Consider the following 20,188-nt stretch of genomic DNA (forward strand, 5'->3'; position numbering starts at 1 on the left):
GCTATCCTTGAATATCTTGGGGTGCCATGGGCATCCCCAAGCTTAGGCTCTTGCCACTCCTTATTCCATAGTCCATAAAAGCTTTACCCAAAACTTGAAAACTTCACAACACAAAACTCAACAGGAAATCTTATAAGCTCCGTTAGTGAAAGCAAACAAAACCACCACATAAGGTACTGTAATGAACTCATTCTTTATTTATTTTGGTGTTAAACCTACTGTATTCCAACTTCTCTATGGTTTATAAACTATTTTACTAGCCATAGATGCATCAAAATAAGCGAGGGAGATGGGTTTGTGATGGGTACCTGGTATGTCTTGACTTGAGTGAAGACCTCCCCGGCAACAGCGCCAGAAATCCTTCTTGCTACGTCTTGAGCTTGCGTTGGTTTTCCTTGAAGAGGAAAGGGTGATGCAGCAGAGTAGCGTAAGTATTTCCCTCAGTTTTTGAGAACCAAGGTATCAATCCAGTAGGAGGCTCCTCAAAAGTCCCACACACCTACACAAACAAACAAAGAACTCGCAACCAACGCAATAAAGGGGTTGTCAATCCCTTCACGGCCACTTGCGAAACTGAGATCTGATAGAGATAGTATGATAAGATATATATTTTTGGTATTTTATAATATAGATGCAAAAAGTAAAGATGTAAATAAAAGTAGATTGAAAGCAAATTTGATAAAGGATAGACCCGGGGCCATAGGTTTCACTAGAGGCTTCTCTCAAGATAGCATAAGTATTACGGTGGGTGAACAAATTACTGTCGAGCAATTTATATAAAAGCGAATAATTATGAGAATATCTAGGCATGATCATGGATATAGGCATCACTTCCACAACAAGTAGACCGACTCCTGCCTACATCTACTACTATTACTCCACACATCGACCGACTCCTGCTGCATCTAGAGTATTAAGTTCATAAGAACAAAGTAACGCCTTAAGCAAGATGACATGATGTAGAGGGATAAACTCAAGCAATATGATATAAACCCCATATTTTTATCCTCGATGGCAACAATACAATACGTGCCTTGCAACCCTTTCTGTCACTGGGTAAGGACACCGCAAGATTGAACCCAAAGCTAAGCACTTCTCCCATGGCGAGAAAGATCAATCTAGTAGGCAAAACCAAATTGATAATTCAAAGAGACTTGCAAAGATAACTCAATCATACATACAAGAATTCAGAGGAGATTCAAATATTTCTCATAGATAAACTTGATCATAAACCCACAATTCATCGGATCTCGACAAACACACCGCAAAAAGAGAATACATCGAATAGATCTCCACAAGAGAGGGGGAGAACATTGTATTGAGATCCAAAAAGAGAGAAGAAGCCATCTAGATAATAACTATGGACCCGAAGGTCTGTGGTAAACTACTCACAACTCATCGGAAGGGCTATGGTGTTGATGTAGAAGCCCTCCGTGGTCGATTCCCCCTCCGGCAGAGCGCCGACGAAGGCTCCAAGATGGGATCTCGCGGATACAGAAGGTTAGGGCGGTGGAAATTGTGCATCGGGTGCTCCCTGGATGTTTTCGGGGTACGTAGGCTTATATAGGAGGAAGAACTACGTCGGTGGCCGCCCGAGGGGCCCATGAGACAGGGGGCGTGCCCTGTAGGGGGGGCGCCCTACCCTCTCGTGGCCGCCTCGACTGCTTCTTGACGTGCACTCCAAGTCCTCTGGATCACGTTCGTTCCAAAAATCACGCTCCCGAAGGTTTCATTCCGTTTGGACTACGTTTGATATTCCTTTTCTTCGAAATACTGAAATAGGCAAAAAAAACAGCAATACGGGCTGGGCCTCTGGTTAGTAGGTTAGTCCCAAAAATGATATAAGTGTGTAAAATAAAGCCCATAAACAGCCGAAAGGGGTAATATAATTTCATGGAACAATCAAAAATTATAGATACGTTGGAGACGTATCACACTCCACAGTCGTCTCATCGGCATCTTCGGGCATGTCTTCCGGTGCTCCGAGAGCCAGGATAACGGCACACCGGATGTACGGTTGCCCTTAGCATCGGGGCAGCCGCCGATGAGGGTGGTAACCCTCTCCTGCTAGTTGGTCCTCTCCACTTGCCTGGTCAGTGCATGACCCTCAAGCGGCATGGCAGTGATCATCGACCAATCCTCGAGGGTCACCGTCATCTCCCCGCATGGGAGATGGAAAGAATGGGTCTCCGTGTTGGGGATCGTAGCAGAAATTTAAAATTTTCTACGCATCACCAAGATCAATCTGTGGATCCATCTAGCAACGAGATAGAGAGGAGTGCATCTACATACCCTTGTAGATCGCGCGCGGAAGCGTTCAAGAGAACGGGGTTGATGGAGTCGTACTCGTCGTGATCCAAATCACCGATGATCCTAGCGCCGAACATACGGCACCTCCGCGATTAACACACGTATGGAGCGGAGACGTCTCTCGCGCCTTGATCTAGCAAGAAGGAGGGAGAGGTTGAGGAAGAGGGCTCCAACAGCAGCACGACGGCGTGGTGGTGGTGGAGAGGCAGTACTCCGGCAGGGCTTCGCCAAGCTCTTAACGGAGGAGGAGAGGTGTTGGGGAGGGGAGGGGTGCGCCTTTGGTGTGGCGTGAAGCCCTCCCCTTGCCCCTCTATTTATAGGGGAAGGGGAAAGGGGGCCGGCCCCCTCTAGATGAGATCTAGAGGGGGGGCGGCCAGGGGGCGGGGGCTTGCCCCCCAAGCAAGGGGGGCGCCCCCTCTAGGGTTTCCCCCAACCCTTGGCGCATGGGCCCAAGCCGGGGATGCGCCCAGCCATCCAGGGGCTGGTTACCTGCCCACTACGGCCCATGAGGCCCTCTGAGAGAGGTGGCCCCTCCCGATGGACCCCCGGAACCCCTCCGGTGGCCCCGGTACAATACCGATATGCCCCCGAACTTTTCCGGTGACCGTATGACAACTTCCCATATATAAATCTTCACCTCCGGACCATTCCGGAACTCCTCATGACGTCCGGGATCTCATGCGGGACTCCAAACAACATTCGGTAATCACATACAAGTCTTGCTAATAACCCTAGCATCACCGAACCTTGAGTGTGTAGACCCTATGGGTTCGGGAATCATGCAGACATGACCGAGATAGCTCTCCGGCCAATAACCAACAGCGGGATCTAGATACCCATGTTGGCTCCCACATGTTCCACGATGCTCTCATCGGATGAACCACGATGTCAAGGATTCAAGCAATCCCGTATACAATTCCCTTTATCAATCGGTACGTTACTTGCCCGAGATTCGATCGTCGGTATCCCAATACCTTGTTCAATGTCGTTACCGGCAAGTCACTTTACTCGTACCGTAATGCATGATCCCGTTACCAACCACTTGGTCACATTGATCTCATTATGATGATGCATTACCGAGTGGACCCAGAGATACCTCTTCGTCATACGGAGTGACAAATCCCAATCTCGATCTGTGTCAACCCAACAGACACTTTCGGAGATACCTGTAGTATACCTTTATAGCCACCCAGTTACGTTGTGATGTTTGGTACACCCAAAGAACTCCTACGAAATCCGGGAGTTACACGATCTCATGGTCTAAGGAAATGATACTTGATATTAGAAAAGCTCTAGCAAACGAACTACATGATTTTGTGCTATGCTTAGGATTGGGTCTTGTCCATCGCATCATTCTCCCAATGATGTGATCCCTTTATCAATGACATCCAATGTCCATGGTCAGGAAATCGTAACCATCCATTGATCAACGAGCTAGTCAACTAGAGGCTCACTAGGGACATGTTGTGGTCTACATATTCACACATGTATTACGATTTCCGGATAACACAATTATAGCATGAACAATAGACAATTATCATGAACAAGGAAATATAATAATTACCATTTTATTATTGCCTCTAGGGCATATTTCCAGCAGTCTCCCACTTGCACTAGAGTCAATAATCTAGATACATTGTGATGAATCGAACACCCATAGAGTTCTGGTGTTGATCATGTTTTGCTCGCGGAAGAGGTTTAGTCAACGGATCTGCGACATTCAGATCCATATGCACTTTGCAAATATCTATGTCGCCATCTTGAACATTTTCACGAATGGAGTTGATGCGGCGCTTGATGTGCCTGGTCTTCTTGTGAAACCTGGGCTCCTTGGCAAGGGCAATGGCTCTAGTGTTGTCACAGAAGAGAGTCATCGGCCCCGGCGCATTGGGAATAACTCCTAGGTCGGTAATGAACTCCTTCATCTAGATTGCTTCATGTGTTGTCTCTGAAGCTGCCATGTACTCCGCTTCACATGTAGATCCCGCCAAAACGCTTTGCTTGCAACTGCACCAGCTTACTGCCCCTCCATTCGAAATATACACATATCCGGTTTGTGACTTAGAGTCATCCAAAATTGTGTCGAAGCTAGCGTCGACGTAACCCTTTACGACGAGCTCTTCGTCACCTCCATAAATGAGACATATCCTTAGTCCTTTTCAGGTACTTCAGGATATTCTTGACCGTTGTCCAGTGTTCCATGCCGGGATTACTTTGGTACCTTCCTACCAAACTTATGGCAAGGTTTACATCAGGTCTGGTACACAGCATGGCATGCATAATAGACCCTATAGCCGAGACATAGGGGATGACACTCATCTTTTCTCTATCTTCTGCCGTGGTCGGGCATTGAGCCGAGCTCAATTTCACACCTTGCAACACAGGCAAGAACCCCTTCTTGGACTGATCCATATTGAACTTCTTCAATATCTTATCAAGGTATGTGCTTTGTGAAATACCTATGAGGCGTCTTGATCTATCTCTATAGATCTTGATGCCTAATATGTAAGAAGCTTCTCCAAGGTCCTTCATTGAAAAACACTTAATCAAGTAGGCCTTAATGTTGTCCAAAAGTTCTATATCATTTCCCATCAAAAGTATGTCATCTACATATAATATGAGAAATGCTACAGAGCTCCCACTCACTTTCTTGTAAACGCAGGCTTCTCCATAAGTCTGCATAAACCCGAACGCTTTGATCATTTCATCAAAGCGAATGTTCGAACTCCGAGATGCTTGCACCAGCCCATAGATGGAGCGCTGGAGCTTGCATACCTTATTAGCGTTCTTAGGATCGACAAAACCTTCCGGCTGCATCATATACAATTCTTCCTTAAGGTAGCCGTTACGGAATGCCGTTTTGACGTCCATTTGCCATATCTCATAATCGTAGAATGCGGCAATTGCTACCATGATTCGGACGGACTTCAGCTTCGCTATGGGGGAGAAGGTCTCATCGTAGTCAACCCCTTGAACTTGTCGATAACCCTTAGCGACAAGTCGAGCTTTATAGATGGTAACATTACCATCCGCGTCCGTCTTTTTCTTAAAGATCCATTTATTTTCTATCGCTCGCCGATCATCGGGCAAGTCCGTCAAAGTCCATACTTTGTTTTCATACATGGATCCTAGCTCGGATTGCATGGCTTCAAGCCATTTGTTGGAATCTGGGCCCGCCATCGCTTCTTCATAGTTCGAAGGTTCACCGTTGTCTAACAACATGATTTCCAGGACAGGGTTGCCATACCATTATGGTGTGGAACGTGTCCTTGTGGACCTTCGAAGTTTAGTAGCAACTTGATCCGAAGTACCTTGATCGTCATCATTAACTTCCTCTCTAGTCGGTGCAAGCACCACAGGAACATCTTCCTGAGTTGCGCTACTTTCCGGTTCAAGAGGCAGTACTTCATCGAGTTCTACTTTCCTCCCACTTATTTCTTTCGAGAGAAACTCTTTCTTCAGAAAGGACCCGTTCTTGGAAACAAAGATCTTGCCTTCGGATCTAAGGTAGAAGGTATACCCAATGGTTTCCTTAGGGTATCCTATGAAGACGCATTTTTCCGACTTGGGTTCAAGCTATTCAGGTTGAAGTTTCTTGACATAAGCATCGCATCCCCAAACTTTTAGAAATGACAGCTTAGGTTTCTTCCCAAACCATAATTCATACGGTGTCGTCTCAACGGATTTAGACGGTGCCCTATTTAAAGTGAATGTAGCTGTCTCTAGAGCGTATCCCCAAAATGATAGCGGTAAATCGGTGAGTGACATCATAGATAGCACCATATCCAATAGAGTGTGATTATGACGTTCGGACACACCGTTACGCTAAGGTGTTCCAGGTGGCGTGAGTTGTGAAACGATTCCACATTTCCTTAAGTGCATACCAAATTCGTGACTTAAATATTCTCCCCCACGATCTGATCGTAAGAACTTTATTTTTCGATCACGTTGATTCTCTATCTCATTATGAAATTCCTTGAACTTTTCAAAGGTCTCAGACTTGTGTTTCATCAAGTAGACATACCCATGTCTACTTAAGTCATTAGTGAGAGTGAGAACATAACGGTAGCCTCCGCGAGCCTCAACGCTCATTGGACCACACACATCAGTATGTATGATTTCCAATAAGTTGGTTGTGATGAAGCCATGTACTTAGGGTAGGGTCATGGACCTGTCCAAGATACCCTCCCCAAGGACATCTCTAGAAGAAACCACCTTTCAGTTGACCTGGAAGGGTTCCACTCGACGGACTCAAAGACACTCGACCATGAAGCCAACCACTCGACCGCCAGGAGACCTAACGTCACTCTGCACGCAAACGGTCTGTCATTAAGTAGCTTTTATGGTCATCATAGCACTTTATTTGTGGCGTTACCAGAAATGCCCGACCTTAATGTACCTTAAACCCTGCATAACTGAGGGCCGGAGGGGTCTGGAGGACTCTATATAAGCCACCCCCTCCTCAGTGTAAAGGGTTCGCACCCCTGTAACTCATATACGCATAATCCAGCCGACCGCCTCTAGGCTCCGAGACGTAGGGCTGTTACTTCCTCCGAGAAGGGCCTGAACTCGTAAATCTCTTGCATATACAACTACTCCATAGCTAGGACCTTGCCTCTCCATTCGTACCCCCTACACTACTGTCAGACTTAGAACCACGATAGTTGGCACCCACCGTGGGGCAGGTGTCTTAGCGACTTATCGGAGAAGTTGCAATTTTTCCGATCTCCTTCATCATGGTTTCAGGCGGAGTTTTGGTCGAGGGCCGCGAGATCCGTCTCGGCGCGCTCACGTTCATCGCCGACGACTCCGCTTGGCTTCAGGAGGATCCACTCGACATCGACGCGCTCCCCGTCCACGGGGCAACGCACTTTCGCGCATGCGTCCGCGGCATCCTCCTGCGGCAACCGTTGACCCAGTATCGGTCGACGCCTGTGTCATCCTCCCTCCCTGTCTCCTGCCGGCGCAAGCGCTCCGGTCGGTCGAGGCTTCAGCGGTGGGTGAGGCACGCATTGGCTCGCCAGTCGGCCACCTCCCAAGTCGCGGCAATCGAGCCCGACGAATCTCTCTACGGCTTGTTCGACCTGTCGACTGGCTCCGTAGAGACTGCATCCGAGTACGACAGCAGTGATCCAGCGGCGGAGGTCCTAATGGTCAATGGACCGCGCAGTCCTCCCAGCTTTCCCCATGCTGATGAAGGCGACGGCAGAGGTGATCCGGCGTAGGTCCACGAAGAGTATCAACCCAAGCCTCTCACTTCACTAAAGAGGGAAGAACTTCACCGCCGGAACATGGATGCGCCAACACTCCTATCATCGGAGAAACCCCCAAGGCTCGTGCCTTAGAGGACGCGCGCTTGGCCAACTTGGCTGAGCGCACTCAACTGGAAAACCTCCAGCAAGCACTCGATGAGCATGCACGGCAACGGGTTCCATACTCCAGTCGACGTCAACTCTTTCCACCACCGACTCAGGTATATCAAACTCCGATTCAGAATCTAGCAGCTGCAGCTCGTATAGCAGAGTCGATTCAGCCTTCCCAGTCAGAGGCTGGCAGAGGCTTGTTACAGATCAGAGCATTACTCCGAGCAGCAGGAGATCAGAATTCAGCTGTATCGCAGTCATGGAACAGGATCCACAGCAGATCCGTCGCTGCAAATATAGTCCAGTCGGCCCATAGCCCAAGATCTCCCCCGAGGCGTGAGGGACGTGGAGACTGGCATGATCAGTACAAGAACCGGGAGCAGTACAATGACCGACTCGATCGCGATGATCGACATCGAGTGCCCACCCCCCCCCAAGGAGTGGATCGTACGCGCCTCGGCAGTAGGATGACAGACGCCATCACAATGTTGGGCGAAGGATTCCAGTCGACCCTAGGGAACCAGGCTTTGATGCGAGATCCATCATCGTTCAAGGTTTGGTCGACAGGAACAGAGCTCACCGAGAAGGTCATGACAAAGATGCACCCACCACCAGCAGAGTTCACGTCTCAGGACCAGAGTGTTTCAACAGAGCCATCAGGGCCACGGTGATTCCTCCCAACTTCAGGTTGGCGACTGGAGTCAGTAAGTTCACTGGTGAGTCCAAGCCTGATACTTGGCTTGAGGACTACCAAGTGGCTGTTCAGATTGGCGGCGGCAACAATGAGGTGGCCATGAAACACCTGCCTCTTATGTTGGAGGGCTCGGCCAGAGCGTGGCTGAATCAGTTAGCACCCAGCAGCATTTACACTTGGGAAGATCTTGCCCGAGTGTTTGTCAGAACATTTGAAGGAACTTGCAAGGGACCAGCAGGGTTGATAGAGCTGCAATCTTGTGTGCAGAAGTCGAATGAAACTCTGAGGGATTACATCCAGAGATGGATCATGTTGCATCACACGGTAGAGAATGTATCTGATCACCAGGCAGTTTGTGCCTTCAAGGAAGGCGTTAAGTACAGAGAGTTAAACCTGCAATTCGGTCGAACCGGAGACATGTCTCTGAGTCGAATGATGAAAATTGCCACCAAGTATGCAAATGGTGAAGAAGAGGATCGGCTCCGGAGTGGCAAGCATAGGTCAGTCGCCCACGAGACTGAAGGAGGGAACTCCAGTCGGAAGCAAAAGCGAAAAGCCAAGCCAGCTGCTCCTAAAGAAGCCTTGGCTGTGACTCAAGGAAAGTTTAAAGGGAAGCCCAAAGGGTCTTGGAACCCTAAGAAGGTGAAGGACAAGGAAGGGAATGACGTGATGGATTTGCCGTGCCACATCCACACGAAAAAAGATGAGGAGGGTAAATTCATTTATCTAAAACATACCACTCGACAATGTCGGCTCTTGATCCAGCAATTCCAGGGGAAACAACCCAAAGATAAGGAAAAGGAGTCAAACAAAGTTGAAGAAAAAGAAGATAGTGATGGAGGATATCCCCAAGTCAATTCCGCCCTGATGATTTTTGCTGATGTTGAAAGCAAAAGTCGATTGAAAGTTATCAACTGAGAGGTGAATATGGTCGCTCCGGTGACACCCAGTTATCTGAAATGGTCTCAGACTGCCATCACATTCGACCAGTCCGATCATCCGACACACATAGCCACCCCCGGGACGCAAGCTTTGGTGGTCGACCCAGTCGTCGAAGGCACTCGACTAACTAAAGTTTTGATGGATGGTGGCAGTGGCCTGAATATATTGTATGCAGAGACGTTGAAAGGGATGGGCATTCCGATGTCCAGACTCAGTACCAGCAACATGAGTTTCCATGGAGTCATTCCTGTGAAGAAGGCTGAGTCACTCGACCAAATTGCTCTTGATGTGGTTTTCGGTGATTCCAAGAATTACCACAAAGAAAAGTTGACGTTTGAAGTTGTGGATTTCTAGAGTGCTTATCACGCTATTTTGGGCAGGCCAGCTTATGCACGTTTCATGGCTCGACCATGCTATGTGTACCTCAAATTGAAGATGCCTGGTCCAAAAGGTGTGATCACTATTACTGGCAATCGGAAGAAGGCGGAAGAGTGCTTTCAGAAAGGCTCAAAGATCGCTGATGCTCAGATGGCAGTGGTAGAGCTGCAGGAATACTAGAAAAATGCAGATCCGAGTGATTTGTTGCGAGCCAAGAAGCCCGCTACGGAATCAACGTTTCAGTCGTCCGGTGAGACAAAGCCGATTCACATCCACCCGACCGACCCCAGTGCTGCTCCGACTCATATCTCTACAACACTCGACTCCAAATAGGAAGAAGCGCTCATCCAGTTCCTCCGTGAGAACTGGGACATCTTTGCATGGAAGCCTGCTGACATGCCGGGTGTTCCCAGAGTGCTGGCTGAGCACCGTCTACGAGTCGACTCAAAAGTGAAACCTGTCAAAGACATCTTCGATGGTCCGCCGTCCAGAAAAGAAAGGCCATTGGCGAGGAGGTGGCTCGGCTCTTAGCAGCGGAGTTTATCCGAGAGATTTACCACTCCGAGTGGCTCGCCAATGTTGTCATGGTCCCCAAGAAGGACAAGTCACTTCGCATGTGCATAGACTTCAAACATATCAATTGGGCCTGCCCGAAAGATCATTTTCCTCTCCCCCGCATTGACCAAATAGTCGACTCGACTGCGGGATGTGAGCGCCTGTCTTTTTTGGACGCCTATTCCGATTACCATCAGATTCGTCTGTATGGACCCAACGAAATCAAAACAGCTTTCATCACTCCATTCGGATGCTTTTGTTATGTCACCATGCCATTCGGCCTCAAGAATGCCGGAGCCACGTTCATGAGGATGATTCAGAAGTGTTTGCTCACTCAAATCAGTCGGAATGTGGAAGCATACATAGATGATATTGTGGTCAAATCACGGAAGGATTCCGACCTGCTGAATGACCTTGCTGAAACATTTGCCAACCTCAGGAGGTATGATATCAAGCTTAATCCATCCAAGTGCACATTCGGAGTTCTTGGCGAAAAGTTATTACTCGGTTTTCTCGTTTCCGAACGAGGAATAGACGCCAACCCAGAAAAAGTTGGCACTATACTCCGAATGAAATGCCCTGTGCATGTGCACGATGTCCAAAAGCTTACTGGATGCTTGGCCACTTTAAGTCGATTCATCTCTCGCCTCGGTGAAAAGGCATTGCTTCTTTACTGACTAATGAAGAAGTCAGACAAGTTCGAGTGGACTCTCGAAGCTGATGCAGCGTTTGCAGAGCTAAAAACCCTGCTCTCCACCCAGTCGGTGCTTGCTGCCCCAATCAGCGAAGAGCCTTTGCTGCTTTACATTGTAGCCACAGGACAAGTCATCAGTACAGTACTTACGGTCGAGCGGGAAGAAGAAGGAAAAACCTTTAAAGTTCAGCGCCCAGTGTATTATCTTTCTGAAGTTTTGACCCCATCAAAGCAAAGATACCCTCATTATCAGAAGCTTGTATATGGGATTTATATGACCGCAAAAAGGTTGCTCATTACTTCTCTGACCATTCCATTACAGTCGTCAGCGACGCCCCATTGTTAGAGATTCTGCACAACAGAGATGCAACTAGTCGAGTGGCAAAATGGGCGATTGAACTCCTTCCCCTTGATATCAAGTTTGAGGCAAAGAAAGCCATCAAGTCCCAAGCAATAGCAGATTTCATCGCCGAGTTGGTTGAACAGCAACTGCCGACTCAAGTTCACTCGGAGCACTGGACCATGTTCTTTGATGTATCTAAGATGCTGAATGGTTCCGGTGCTAGGGTAGTGTTGGTTTCCCCCCGAGGAGATAAACTCAGATATGTACTCCAGATCCACTTTGATTCCTCCAATAACGAAGCAGAATATGAAGCACTTTTGTATGGGTTGCGTATGGCCATTTCACTCGGCGTCCGTCGCCTCATGGTTTATGGCGACTCAGATTTGGTGGTTAATCAAGTGATGAAGGAGTGGGACGTCAGAAGTCCAGCCATGACTGGTTACTGCAATGAGTGAGAAAGCTAGAGAAGAAATTCGAGGGGTTAGAGCTTCATCATATACCCTGACTGAAAAATCAAGCGGCTGATGATTTAGCAAAAATAGGTTCCAAGAGAGAAGCCATTCCCAGTAATGTGTTTTGGGAACACATCCACACACCATCAGTTCAAGAGGATCCTTTCACCGAAGAAGCTCCACAGCCAAAAAGTGTCACGGGTCCGACTGAAATTGAAGTCCCAGCAGTGGTCGACCTGATCATGGAAGTTTTGGTCGTCACTCCCGACTGGACAGAGCTGTACATCGCGTATATCCTAAGGAAAGAGCTCCCAGAGAATGAATAAGAGGCTCGACAGATCGTCCGTCGATCCAAAACCTTTACCGTGATAAAGGGACTGTTATACAGAGAAAGCGCGACTGGAGTCGGTCAGAAATGTATAACACCAGAAGAAGGTCGGATAATCCTTGACAATATCCACTCGGGGACCTGTGGTCATCATGCGTCCTCTCGGACCATTGTGCCTAAAGCATACCGAGCGGGATTTTACTGGCCAAGAGCAAATGAAATGGCAAAGGAAATAGTCAACAAGTGTGAAGGATGTCAATTCTATTCCAATCTGTCACACAAGCCCACCTCAGCCTTGAAGACCATTCCACTCGTCTGGCCCTTCGCTGTTTGAGGATTGGATATGGTTGGACCACTGAGAACTGGCAGGAGCGGCTTCACCCACTTGTTAGTGGTAGTCGACAAGTTTACTAAATGGATTGAAGCTAAACCTATCAAGAATCTCGATGCTTGCACTGCTATCAGTTTTTTCAGAGAGTTGATATTCAGATATGGAGTTCCGCATAGCATCATCACTGATAATGGTTCGAACTTCGATCCCGACAAGTTCAAAGCTTTTTGCGCCTCTCAAGGCACACGAGTCGACTATGCTTCAGTCGCTCACCCCCAGTCGAATGGACAAGTAGAAAGAGCAAACAGCCTAATTCTCAAAGGGCTGAAACCCCGGTTGATGCGTGATCTCAAGCACGTAGCAAGCGCGTGGGTCGACGAACTTCCATCAGTTCTGTGGGGATTGAGGACCACTCCTAATCGATCGACTGGGCGGACTCCATTCTTTCTGGTCTATGGAGCTGAAGCAGTTTTGCTGAGTGACTTGCTTCACAATGCACCATGAGTCGAGCTCTACTCTGAAGATGAAGCAGAACAAGCCCGACAGGATGCAGTTGACCTCCTAGAAGAGGAAAGAGAGATGGCCTTGATCCGCTCGACTATCTATCAGCAAGACTTGCGTCGATTCCATGCCAGAAATGTGAAGAGTCGAGCCTTCCAAGAAGGAGATTTGGTCCTCCGAGTGGATCAATAAAAGCCACACAAGCTCGCTCCTACTTGGGAAGGCCCCTTCATCTTCACCAAAGTTCTCCACAATGGAGCATACCATCTTTACAATGTCGATCGCCAGATTGATGAGCCACGAGCTTGGAATGCGGAGCTGCTCCGCCCCTTTTATACTTAAGTACTCACTCCGGTGAGATGTTATAAAAAGTACCTCTGTAGTTGCCTTTGTTTATCAAAGACAAGAGTATTATAATTTACCCAGTGATTGTTGTTGCCTTTGTTTACGTGAGAAATCCCCCAGTGGGTGGCTTAGCCGCGAATTCGTTTCGCCTAAGTATCTGAAATTCCTACCGAGTGACAAGTAAGCCTCTCACTTGGTGGCTTAGCCGCGAATCCGTTTCGCCTAAGTATTTGAAAAATCCTACCGAGTGGTGAACCAGACTCCCACTCGGGGGCTTAGCTGCAGTACAAGTACTCGCCTAAGTTTGAAAAATCCTACCGAGTGGTGAACCAGACTCCCACTCGGGGGCTTAGCTGCAGTCCAAGTACTTGCCTAAGTTTGAAAAATCCTACCGAGTGGTGAACCAGACTCCCACTCGGGGGCTTAGCTGCAGTCCAGTACTCACCTAAGTATTTGAAAATCCTACCGAGTGGAGAGCGAACCTCCCACTCGGGGGCTTAGCTGCAGTCCAGTACTCACCTAAGTATTTGAAAATCCTACCGAGTGGAGAGCAAACCTCCCACTCGGGGGCTTAGCTGCAGTCCAGTACTCGCCTAAGTATTTGAAAATACTACCGAGTGGAGAGCGAACCTCCCACTCGGGGCTTAGCTGCAGTCCAGTACTCGCCTAAGTATTTGAAAATCCTACCTAGTGGAGAGCAAACCTCCCACTCGGGGGCTTAGTTGCAGTCCAGTACTCGCCTAAGTATTCGAAAATCCTACCGAGTGGAGAGCAACCCTCCCACTCAGGGGCTTAGCTGCAGTCCAGTACTCGCCTAAGTAAGAAATCCGTTCCGATCCGCAAGGACGACGAGGTGCAGGTCGACTGCTACCTTCTCCTTCGGAGCTACGCCACAAATACAATGTGCACTCTGCAAGGACGACGAGGTGTAGGTTGACTGCTACCTTCTCCTTCGGAGCTACGCCACAAATACAACGTGCATTCCATCCCGATCTGCAAGGACGCAGGTCGACTACAATCTGTGCTCCATCCCTACCTGCAAGAGTGATGAAGTGCAGGTCGACTAGATTTTTCCACCTCAGAGCTGCGTCTCAAGCATTAAAGTATATTCCGAGTGAAGAATAAAGTTCGCTCGAAGGCAAATGCAAACATATTCAACGATAAGCCAAGTTTAGATAACGTCCTATGGATTCAGAAGTGCTCAGGCGTCAAGCTTGTAAAAGTTTATCGATTACAAAACCACTCGGCATTCCGAGGCAAATTTAAGGTGAAGCATAGAAGTTTTCTCACTCCTCGGGTGGAGGACTAGAAGGCGCAACAAACTGGTCCAGGTCGATTCCGTTAACAATCTGAGTGGCAGCAGCGATGAAAGTCTCCATGAAAGATTGGAAGTCATGCTTCTTGGTATTGGCCCCTTTGATGGACGCCAGCTTGTCCTCTCGTGCATCCTTGCAGTGAATGCGGACTAGAGATAGAGCAACATCGGCACCACACCTAGCAGAAGACTTTTTCCATTCTTGCACTGGACCTGGAACTTCATTCAGTCGAGTCATCAGAGACTCGAGGTCATTTTGAAGCATTTCTCCCGGCCAGAGTATCGTGTCGATCCGCGAAGCCGCAACCTTAAGTCGAGCAAGGTAGTCAACAACTCCAGCCACACGAGACTCCAGTCGGAGCACGTTCATGGCAGCTTCATCCTTCACTGGAGAGTTAATGGGGTCCAAGCTTGTCTCCACTCGACTAGTCTCCTCCTCGAAGTCTTGACAAAATTCTGTAAACACAATTGGGAGTTAAGCCAACAGTTCTATGATGAATCGACGATAACAAGTCAGTCGGATAGACGAGATTACCTTCAAGCATGATGAATAACTTCTTGGCGAGCCCTCCCAGATAAGCCTCCAGATCATTCTTCTTCCCCGCCAGTTCGCTAGCCTTGTCACTCAGAGCTATCTTATCATTCTTCAGACAGCTAACCTCCTTGTTGGCCGCCTCGAGAGCAGCTTTCAGATTGATGTTCTCCTCTTCAAGTTTGTCTACTGAAGCCAGTTCTTCTTCCGCAAGCTTCATTTTGTCCAAAGCCGCCTTCTGCGCCTCAGCAAGGTCATGGTCCTTCTTCTTCACAGCCTCCTTCAGTTTATCTGTAAAGTGACAATGAGATTAGAATCAGGACTGGACAGAAAGATAAACACAGTCGTCAAGATTCTCACCAAACATACCTTTCGCTTCATCTTTCTCCTTCGTAAAGTTCTCCTGAACAAGCTTCAAGTCAAGATCGAGCTGGATATGTTTGTTTTCCAATTCAGTATAGCGAGCCACAAGCTCGCAAGATTTTTGCAAAGGGACAGTCGACAGACATCAAAGATAGGTTGCTTCCGAGTGACTAAGAGAAAAATTGTAGCATTTCTAAGACTACAACCGGATCAAAATATTCAACAGTAGTCTCGGGGACTACACCCAGTGGGTGCACTCTAAGAGAAAAATTGTAGCATTTCTAAGACTACAACCGGATCAAAATATTCAACAGTAGTCTCGGGGACTACACCCAGTGGGTGCACTCAGCATGCCCCCACTGGTTTTACCAACTTGGTCCGATCAGTCGGCTGAAAGAGACAAAGAGGTTATGATCCTAAAACTATAGCACTATAGCTAACTGCCAGCAGTCAGCCATGGTCTCATAAAAAAACAGGTTCTTCAGACCTTAGTCAACTGCTAGCAGTCGACCATGGTCTCGGGGACTACACCCAGTGGGTGCACTCAGTGTTCCCCCACTGGTTCCAAGATTCCATTTGACCAGATCGAGTGGAGAAGTTAGAGTGAAGAAAAATATAAAGACTACAGTCGACCGCCAACAGTCCACCATAGTCTCGGGGACTACACCTAGTGGGTGCACTCAGCATGTCTCACTAAATCAAAAATTCAATCGACACACCCAGTGGGTGTACAGATTCAAAGATCTTCGGAAAGAAAGTCTTCAGATAGCATATCCTAACAGAACAGGCGGTGACCAATTAACCTTGACGTTGCTTTGAAGAGCTGAGCTGGCATCATAGGCCGCTTGGCTGGCTTCCCGGATCACCTTCACTTGCTCCATCATTATCCCCGCCTGGCGTATAGCCTCCTTAGCAGCACCCGCTTGGTCCTTTGGGATGTGGTGTGTGGCGAAAAGGAAAGTTGGGTCAGCAGTCGACGTCGAAGGTCGAGCACTCGTCAGTGGCACAACAAAGGACACAGAAGTCCGAGTGATGTTGCCACCTTCCTGAACCAGCATCTCAGGTACTGATGCAACCGACGCCTTTCTATTCCTCCTCGACCTTAGTGGTGCCTCGTCGTCGTCATCGGGGAGATCAATAACATGAGGAGGAGCTACAGGAAAAACCCAAAGTTAAAATCGAGAATCCAATCAACCAAAGATGAAATTACAGAGATCGTACCAAGATTGGAGGTGGCAGCGTCTTCCATTTCCTGGTCTTCGTTCTTGGTGGAGGTCTCGGAGGTAGCAGCACTGCAGATTTTAGAAATCAGTCGGTTAGTCAACGAGCCGACCAAGATTCTGTCCATGCTAAACGAGTCGACCAAGATTCTGTTGTTACCCGAAGATGGTGGGAATGGTCATTCTCATCTTGGGCAAGGCCTTCGGTGGTTTTGATGACGCCGCTCGCGGATGCTTCGGCGCTTTTTCAGTCGGCACCGATGAGGTCATCCGAGGGCGCTTTGACGACCGCCCAACAGGCGCAGTCGCTTTACCACACTCATTCGCGGGGTCGTGGGTGAGCTTGGATTGCCTTTCCGAGCAAGGAGGATCGGTTTCCTCCTCCCCCTCTTCATTGGAGCCATCGTTGTCCTCTTCCCCTTCGCCGTCAGATTGCCACTCCTCCTAACTTTCGCCTCCGCTCGCCTCCTCCTCCTTAGCCTGTTCTTGCGCCCCGTTGGGCATCGAGTACATCTCAGTAGTAGCCTAGAAGACAACAAACAAGACAAAAGTCAGCCGACTGATTTTAAGCAAACAGAAGGAAGAAAGCAAGATCACAGTCAGAGATGCAAAATTGGACCTGGTCTACGTCGTATGACTGGTCGAGTGGAGGAATCCTCCTGGCTCCTCGGGGGTTGTCTTTGTTCCCTGTGATGGCCGCCAGCCACCTCTCCAGCTTGTCCTCGTCGACCTCCTCCAGGTGGATCCGAGTGGTGTCCTCAGTACCAGAATACAACCACATCGGATGGTCTCGAGCTTGAAGCGGCTGGATGCGTCGTCGGAGGAAGACCTCCAGGAGGTCCATGCCGGTCACCCCGTCACGGATAAGCTGGACAACATGTTCGACCAGCACCTTAACCCGCGCCTTCTCTTCCGGGATCACCTTCAAAGAGGAAGGCTTCCTCACTCGGTCCATAGAAAAAGGAGGGAGTCCAGTCGACTGCCCTGGCGTCGGCTTGTCCCTGCAGTAGATCCAGGCTGACTGCCATCCATGGACCGAGTCGGGTAGCATCATGGCCGGAAAAGCACTTTTCCCCCTTATTTGAACCCCAAGACCCCCACACATCTGAATCACTTGTGTTCTCTCGTCACTCGGATTGGCCTTTTTCACCGTCTAGGAGCGACAGGTGAAAATGTGCTTGAAAAGACCCCAATGAGGCTGACAACCCAAGAAATTCTCACACAAAGACACGAAAGCAGCAAGGTACACGATGGTGTTGGGTGTGAAGTGGTGGAGTTGCGCCCCAAAGAAATTCAGAAATCTCCGAAAGAAAGGATGAGACGGCAAAGAAAACCCACGGTCGACATGGGTGGCCAAGAGAACGACCTCACCCTCTTCAGGCTGCGGCTCAGACTCCTTCCCCGAGAGCCGCGCCGATCCATGGGGGATCAGTCCTCCATTGGCCAGGTCGTCAAGGTCCGCTTGACGAATTGCCGAGCGGATCCAGTCGCTCTAGATCCAACCCTGCGGCAGGCCGGCCCTCAACGAAGATCCGCCCCGACTGGTCGCCCTTCCCTTCGCCTTCGCCGTTGCTTTCCTCGCCCGCTCCAGGGCCGCCATCTTCTCCTTCACCATCGTCGCCGGCGAGATGCGCACGGAGCAGCGATGCTGAGATGGAAGCGAACGCGGCGGATAAATCTGAGGAAGAGGGGAGGAAATGAGAGCGCACTATTCAAAAAAAACCGTCTGGCACCTTATATGAGGTTACTCCCGAGTGGCTGACTTGTAGGCCCGGGCGATCCTGTCAAATCCCACAACAGTCGCGTGTGCGCGATACGTGGCAAAAAAGGTGGCGTGGAGATCGAGACGTTCCTGCCTTATCCCATCCGATTACCACGGCCCCCTCCACCCCGCGCGCTTCCCGAAATTCGGATCCCGCTAAATCCGCAGGCTGCAGAGCAACTTGTCAGACGAGAGATTTCCTCCGCTCTGTCGCTCGGAGTTCTCCAAGAGAAGATATTCACTCGACGGATACAAAGAATGGATCAAGGCGACTGAAAAAGAATTTGGTGCCGTCACCTAAGTTCATTGATCCAGAACAAGGCATACTCATCGCACGAAAATCGGTCGGAAGTGTGCTCAACTCCTTTCCCACTCAAACCTCGATCCATTCGGGGGCTAATGATGAAGCCATGTACTTAGGGTAGGGTCATGGACCTGTCCAAGATACCCTCCCCAAGGACATCTCTAGAAGAAACCACCTTTCAGTCGACCTGGAAGGGTTCCACTCGACGGACTCGAAGACACTCGACCATGAAGCCAACCACTCGACCGCCAGGAGACCTAAATTCACTCTGCACGCAAACGGTCTGTCATTAAGTAGCTTTTATGGTCATCATAGCACTTTATTTGTGGCGTTACCAGAAACGCTCGACCTTAATGTACCTTAAACCCTGCATAACTGAGGGCTGGAGGGGTCTGGCGGACTCTATATAAGCCACCCCCTCCTCAGTGTAAAGGGTTCGCACCCTTATAACTCATATACGCATAATCCAGTCGACCGCCTCCGGGCTCCGAGACGTAGGGCTATTACTTCCTCCGAGAAGGGCATGAACTCGTAAATCTCTTGCGTATACAACTACTCCATAGCTAGGACCTTGCCTCTCCATTCGTACCCCCCTACACTACTGTCAGACTTAGAACCATGACAGGTTGCTCGCTCCATTGTTCCGGAGAACAAAGTCTTGGTCATTTTGCCCATGAGGCATGGTTCGCATGTGTCAAATGATTCGTAATCAAGAGACTCCAAAAGTCCATCAGCATGGAGCTTCTGCATGCGTTTGACACCAATGTGACCAAGGCGGCAGGGCCACAAGTATGTTGGACTATCGTTATCAACCTTACATCTTTTGGTATTCACACTATGAATATGTGTAACATCATGTTTGAGATTCATTAAGAATAAACCATTGACTAGCGGGGCATGACCATAAAACATATCTCTCATATAAATAGAACAACCATTATTCTCGGATTTAAATGAGTAGCCATCTCGTATTAAACGAGATCCAGATACAATGTTCATGCTCAAAGCTGGCACTAAATAACAATTATTGAGGTTTAAAACTAATCCCGTAGGTAAATGTAGAGGTAGCGTGCCGACGGAGATCACATCGACCTTGGAACCATTCCCGACGCGCATCGTCACCTCGTCCTTCGCCAGTCTACACTTATTCCGCAGCTCCTGTTTTGAGTTACAAATATGAGCAACCGCACCGGTATCAAATACCCAGGAGCTACTACGAGTACTGGTAAGGTACACATCAATTACATGTATATCACAAATACCTTTGGTGTTGCTGGCCTTCTTGTCCGCTAAGTACTTGGGGCAGTTCCGCTTCCAGTGTCCGCTTCCCTTGCAATAAAAGCACCTAGTCTCAGGTTTGGGCCCATGCTTTGGCTTCTTCCCGGCAACTGGCTTACCGGGCGCGGCAACTCCCTTGCCGTCCTTCTTGAAGTTCTTCTTACCCTTGCCTTCATTG

This window comes from Triticum dicoccoides, chromosome 5B, assembly GCF_002162155.2.
Source record: "Triticum dicoccoides isolate Atlit2015 ecotype Zavitan chromosome 5B, WEW_v2.0, whole genome shotgun sequence".
In the NCBI taxonomy this organism is placed as follows: Eukaryota; Viridiplantae; Streptophyta; class Magnoliopsida; order Poales; family Poaceae; genus Triticum; species Triticum dicoccoides.